This window comes from Alligator sinensis, unplaced genomic scaffold, assembly GCF_000455745.1.
Source record: "Alligator sinensis unplaced genomic scaffold, ASM45574v1 scaffold1626_1, whole genome shotgun sequence".
Lineage (NCBI taxonomy): Eukaryota > Metazoa > Chordata > Crocodylia > Alligatoridae > Alligator > Alligator sinensis.
Genome location: NW_005842437.1, coordinates 757,511 through 763,980, shown reverse-complemented (window position 1 = coordinate 763,980; position 6,470 = coordinate 757,511). Strand labels below are relative to the sequence as shown.

The 6,470-nt window shown below is 53.9% G+C and overlaps 1 long non-coding RNA gene across 1 annotated transcript in view; it reads right to left on the bottom strand.

Moving 5' to 3' along the window:
• Positions 1-6,470, bottom strand: part of LOC102371671 — a 66,493-nt gene that overhangs the window by 26,663 nt on the left and 33,360 nt on the right. The window lies entirely within an intron of this gene.

Sequence of the window (6,470 nt, the reverse complement as noted above, 5' to 3'; positions counted from 1 at the left end):
AGCGTCCTTTGCCAGGCTCCATGCAGTGGAGACCCTGCTAAAAGCAGAGAGATGCACCCATTTCACAGGTTACCACATTACTCAGCCATTATCCTGTACACCGTGCCTTATGCTGGCATGAGCTACCTTGCAGCAGTGCAGGGGTGGGGGGCAAGCCGAGGCTGGGTGGGCACCTGAGGAGCAGTAAGTAGTCCCCGTGCTAGCACAATGCATCTTGACATCCAGAGCAAGGCCCTGTCCAACTCACACGATGGGCTTAAAAGCAAGAATGCTTCAGAGGCACTTCTGGGATGTTGGAGCCTTTACATCCTACCTGGGCCATGTCTGCAGGCTCCTCTCCGCAACCCTGAATGCTGGGCACCACTCCCACCCCCAGCCCCAAGATACAACCGGCCACAAACCAGATGTGCCAATACCCCCAACAGCAGCTATTTCACCACCGCCCAGGCCAACGTATGATGGGGGAAAGAGCCAGACCGTGCCAGAGCCAACAGCACAAGGGCTGGCCAACTCCAGAAGAGCACTGCTGGCATGTGTTTTAGATCTATCAGGGGGCAGGTGGTGTGGAGATGAAGGGGACAGTGATGAAGGCCTGGAGTGGGCAGAGAAGAGGGCACTGTGCCGAGTAAAGTCCCAAGTCAAAACAGGCCAGGCCAGCTCTGGCCCTGAAGGACTGGATGCCCCCTACCATCTACTTCCCTCTGCTTGGGTCATCTAGGGGCACTGCCTGGGATCTGGCCTCTCCAGAGCCAAGGGCAGGGGGGGTCCCCATTGCACAGCCCTGGGCTTGGAGGATGCCACAGGGAGCAATGACGCTGGTGTTGCTTTTGCTTTCCTCCCGCTGGCACAGCTCCTTGCCTCTGCCTGGGTGCCAGGACAGCGCACCAGCAAGTCATGCTGTTGTGTGCACGTGCCTTGACACCCGGCTCCACGCAGCCCGGGTGCCGGCTCCCGCAGGAAAGGGAGCGAGGGCTGGAAGCGCCGCAGGTAAGGAGCCTGGCGTGCCTTGCCAGCACTTTGCACGAGGCCCTGAGTCACGGCGTGTTGGCAGAGCTCAGCAGAAGCCCCCCTTCCCCCCTGGCACATCTGTCCATATGAAGCTTGGCGTGCTGCTGGCACCATCCGTTGCTTGCTGACACAGGTGTGAGCTTGCCTCAGCCTCAGATACGCACCTGTTGCGTCAGTCCTCCCACTCCCTGCTCCCCCAGCCCATGTGTTCAGCAAAAAACCAGAGCCCCCTCGGCTCTGCAGGGAAGAGGCATTGCAGAGAGGTGCTCCTCAATAGCGAAGGGGAGAAGCCAGGAGTCTCGGGCCCCTCGGGGAAGGTGTTTTGCTTTGCTGTTGCCTTCTTGCAGGAGGAGCACCCAGGCAGAAAAGGCTTAAAACAACCCAAGGGGTAGCTCCTGTGCAATTCTCCCATGCTCCTGCTCAGTGCAGATGAAAACTCATTGAGAAATGGGTCTCTGCTTCCACCCCCAGAGATGGCCTGATAACCGTCGATGTCAGAGATTTTCTACAGAAAACTTCCAGAAACTAGACTGTCTGGGACCAGCTGTAAATGATTAGCTCTGCTCTAATGAAGGTGGGTTTGCTGGTAATGTATTAACAGCCGGCTGCTTGGCCTCGCGGGAGCTCGTCTCCCCTGTGTCAAAGCATTTCCTGGGACGGCTCAGACCAGAGATAGCAGCTGGTGTTCAGCAATGCGCTGGCCTCTAAACCCCATTTTCCAGATGGGCTTTGCCAAAGCACGGGCTGTCGGGGGGCTCTGGGGTCGCACAGCACGGCGCGGTCTCAGACAGGATTAGAAGTTGGAATCGTCCTGCCTTCCCGACCCGCCGCCCATCAGCCTTATGGCAGAGCAACGATGCTGGGAGCTCCTACTTGAGGCCACAATGCAGAGCTCGGTAGTGCTTTGCAAACACGGACCACGATGCAGAAGCAGACACACACACACACTCATGCACACACCCACACACGCTCATTTGTTCCCCTTCTAATGCCAGCCTGACCCCCAGGGTCTCTAAGCCGATACACTTGCTCAGGCCTTCTTCTGTTGTAGCTGTTGGAAAATGAGGACAGCTGCCCACTTAACCAAGTAACGAGCAGAAAGCTGCATTCAAGTTTATGCCTTTCTTAGTGGAAAAAAAAATTCATTTAGTCCTTGGCACAAACATCCCTGGGGAAAAAGTATCCTAACAACCCACCGAGCTGCCACCAAGTCCGTTGCAAAAAGATTCTGAAATGACATCCGAGACCACCCACGCTCAGCCAAGCCCTTTCCCCATTACAACAGGAACTGAATATGGATCTCAGATGTGTTTTGAATGGCATTTCCTTTTTCTGCCATATGTGGATATAGAAGTTACTTCCCCCCTTCAACACACATGCACACACGCACGCACGCACGCACGCAGCCTGGCTGGGGGTCTCTAAAACGTCCTTGCACTCCCAGAGTGGACGTTCGTCCCCATCAAGTGAGACTGATCAAAGCTATCCCCACGGCTCGTCAGCCTGGATCGTGGCCTGGCCCCTTTGGCACCGTGTGCCACATCGGGAACAGCAGGACTTCATTGCAGGACCCCAAACCTCTTGAACCTTGGATGGCTCCAACACCCGTTCTGCGAGAGGCCCTGCGTGCTCCTCGCTTAAGAGGGGAAAAAAGGGAGACTGATTTTCACAACCATACTCTCAATTTAGGCAGCTATTTAAGTAGCCTGATTTTCAGGGGTACACAGCACCGACAAGCCCTGTGGAAGTCAATGGAAACTGCAGCTGCCCCACTCACGTCGCATTTGAGCTGTACTGGCACGCTGCCACAAAGGCCCCCAAATTACAACTGTCCCGGTGGTTGCACGTGACAAACAGGAGCAGAAGCCAGGAGTCCCAGCTCCCAGCTGTCATTACACACAGCCCTAGACAGCACCACATCCACAACCAGCCTCAACACCGCTCACGGGCCACACCAGAAGAGCCAGCTGCCCGCCAGCAGCCAGCATCAAGATACTTTGCATGCAAGGCTGCAAGAAAGCTTACAGCAGGATGTGAGGGATAATCTGGTCCCCAGAAAGGTCTCACCCTAACGCCCAGAGCTCACGAGCAGTTTGCCCTGGCCCTGAAACATGGCTGTTTCACATCCCTTCTCGGTTTCTCTTTGCACTGAACCATTAGGGCATTAAGCACATTGTTAAATAGCTCCGGAGCTTTCTACACCAGTCCCCAGAGGGGTCACACGCCTGCCACCCCCTGTCTCCCTTTGGGTTTTGGGGGTGTTTTTTTTTTTTTGAAAGGTAAAATATTTTGGAGGCTCTGTTTGTAGCTCAGGGCACTGCCTGCTTGTGTCTTGCCCTCTCCAATTGACACAGGTGTCTAAGGATAGTTTACATTTGATGCGGGTGTCATTAGCAGCTCTGTAGCAGGCGCTGCCTGGTCTCTGCGCCATGTCGCTTCTTTAAACCTGCAGCTCCTTTGTTGCTGGCTCCCTGCATGGGATGTGCGGGGAGATCCCATCCATCTGGGGATGTTTGCTAATCAGGCTGGAGTCTGTAGCAAGCCAGTGATCTGACTTGCTGATCATTAGGCTCTGGGAGCTGGGTGCCTGGGTGACTTGCATGGCAGAAAGCTCTCTGTTGCTTCGGGTGCGGGGTTGCAAGGACACAAGCGGCAAGTTTGGGATGAAGGAGAAGGTGACAGTGAAGTAAAGGATGGGGTCATGGACTTGAATGACCTGGTAGGGTGCACGCTGCCCATGGCAGGGGTGCACAGCCCGATCCAGGAGAAGCTCCCGCATCTCCCTCCGCATCCTGTTCCCCTGGTGCTGCCGTTTCCTTTCTCGGTCTCCTTCCAGCCCACCCATAAAGCAGGCTTGGCATGCCCTCACTGTGTGCTTGCATGCCCTCAGTCCATCCAGTGGCACTGAAGAGCTTGGGAAGCAATCCTCCACTTCTGTGCCAACGTCCTAACTCCTCTGGATGCAGGAGTGGAGTTGGATCCAGCTCTCAAATCCCAGCTTTGCTGGCTCAGCTCCCATGCCATCAGCCCCCAGGAACTTGCTCCCTTGTCACAGCTCCCATCTGATGAATGCTGCCTCATATGCCTGTGCACAAGTGGAAAGGCTGTGCGGTGCAATGGTCTGTGCTGCTCCTAGAGATGGACCTGGAAAGACCCTGGGTTTCACGTCTTCCCCTACCGTGCTGCTGCATTGCAAGCCGTGCTCCCATGCCCTGGACTTGGAGCTTGGACCAATTCCTGGAGTCCAAGTTACTCCCTGGAGCAGAACAACCAACAGGCCTGGATAACGCCCATTGCTTACTGTCTGCCCAGAAGGGCCTAATCGCCTGTTAAATCCATCGGGATTGAGCACTGCACAAATGTCTGTCTCTGCTGAAAAGAGACTGCAATTTATCTCTCAGATGGGGAGCGGCCAAGTACCCCAGCCCTGGCTCGATTTGCAGAGATGCTGAACACCCACAGCTGCTATGCACATCAGTGCGAATAGAAGGTACTGAGCACCTTTAAAAAAGTCAGGTCACAGTTTTACTCCAGCTACCAGCATGTGGTGGGTACCTCTGAAGTGGGCAGGGGGTACACAGCAATAAGAGGGGACACCAGGGTGCATCTCCCCCCTTTCAGAAAAGGATCACCAAACATGACAGATGGTCTCAAGATCTCAGGTCCGAGGCAGCGCCAGCAGGAATCAGTCTAGTCGAGCCCGTTCGTTTTGTCCCAAGGCATCCGGCTATTTCGGTCCGGACGTCGAGTGCCACCCTCCCCTTCCCGATGGAGCTCATCCTCTGCAGGGGTTACAGCGGAGAAGGCTCCTGATCTTCAAACCCATCGATCTGCAGTAAATATCAGCATTTCACTAGGACAAGGGATCAGAGGTTTGGGGAGAGCGAGAACTCCTTAGCACTGAAGTCAGGTATTTCTCCTCCTCCCGCAGCCACCTTCCTGCCTCCGGATCACGAGAGATGTGTGTTGTAAGAACAAAAAAAAGAGGAGAAGTCAGGAAGAATTTGAGTTGGGGTGGGGGTATTTTTTTTCTTTTTGTAACAAAGGCAATAGCCTGCTGTGCAAATGAATGCCCTAGTAAAGTGTGTAAGACAAAGACTTCCCTGTGGAAGTGGGAGATTACAGTGCAGGGAGCGCACGAACACACACAGAAAGCAAGTTCCTGCGCCTTCCCCAATTATTCTGCACTTGCCTCTCTATTTTGTTGACCTCCCTCATTTCAATCAGATTTCAGCACAGTCAAGTCTTCACCTGCTACGAATCAAAACCTGGAGGGTTCGGATTTTGCTGCAAAGAAACCCTTTGATAAGCTTGTTACGGATGCTAGACAGATCGGGCTGGGCAGGGCGCTTCTCCTAGCTTGCCATTACACATTTATGTCGTCACCTGAGAAAGTTGCCGGGTTTTCTGGGCTGCGTGCCTGAAGGGAGGGGTGGAGCGGAGCTGGGGTTCTCTGTCTTCCAGCAGACTACTTTGTGTGCTGGTGACCGGAGGAATTATCAAAAGAAGAGAAGAGAAGATGTGACACCTCACATCAGAGATTGGGCTGAAGAAAATAGCGGTTTTAAGTGAATCTAGTCAAGACATTGAGGAAATGGATGACTGGGGAGATGGATTAGCCTAGACACCGATAGGACAGGATCGTAACACCCTGGATTTGGGTTGTGTCGGAGTGCTGCTTCTTCCCCTGCGCACGATTAACACCTTCAGAGACCAATAACCCATATGCAAGGCATCCCCGAGGGATGCGGTCCTAGCAAGAGGACCAGAGTAGGCTAGTCCTGTTAGCCAAGTGTGCTTTATGCATGCACCTGTCCTAAGCACCTCGAACGCCAAACACAGACCCCAATCTGGATCTAGTCCGTTGCTTGCAAGCGTTGCTGTCATTCACCCCAGCGGGAGCAAGATCTGAACCAAATCTCATAGCACCGACTTCACTAAGGGCCCCCTGCCCTCACTGCATCTGCTAAATCATCAGGCACTTTTTGCTCAGCTGCAAAACGAAGCTGAAGGCAATAGGACTGATTCTCCCTACTCATATAGTGAGAAATGCTCCTTTGGGGCCAACCCAGCCCCGCCATCCATATTAAAACACTATCCGGCTCAGTCCTTGCAGCAGGCAGGATACAGCCGGTGATAGCTAGATATAGCCTCAAGTCAGGGCTTGCTCACTTTAATCTTTTGCAGGCGCTGGACAAAACGCACAAAGGAAAAAAACCTGGAAAAACAGACCCTCTGGAAGGCTGCATAGCATGACTGCAAGATCGGCAGACAGATTCTCCAGTGCTGCAGTTCAAAGTAAACCTGACTCCCCGTTAGTGTGGAGATGTGCTCTGGGTTCGTTCGCGGTCATTAATGACCCCAAATCACCATAGGCTGCATTGCAGCTGGAAGATGTGGCCTCAGGTCGACACCGGTCCCTGGCACACCAAGCGGGGAGTTGGTTAAGCACGGACAGAGAG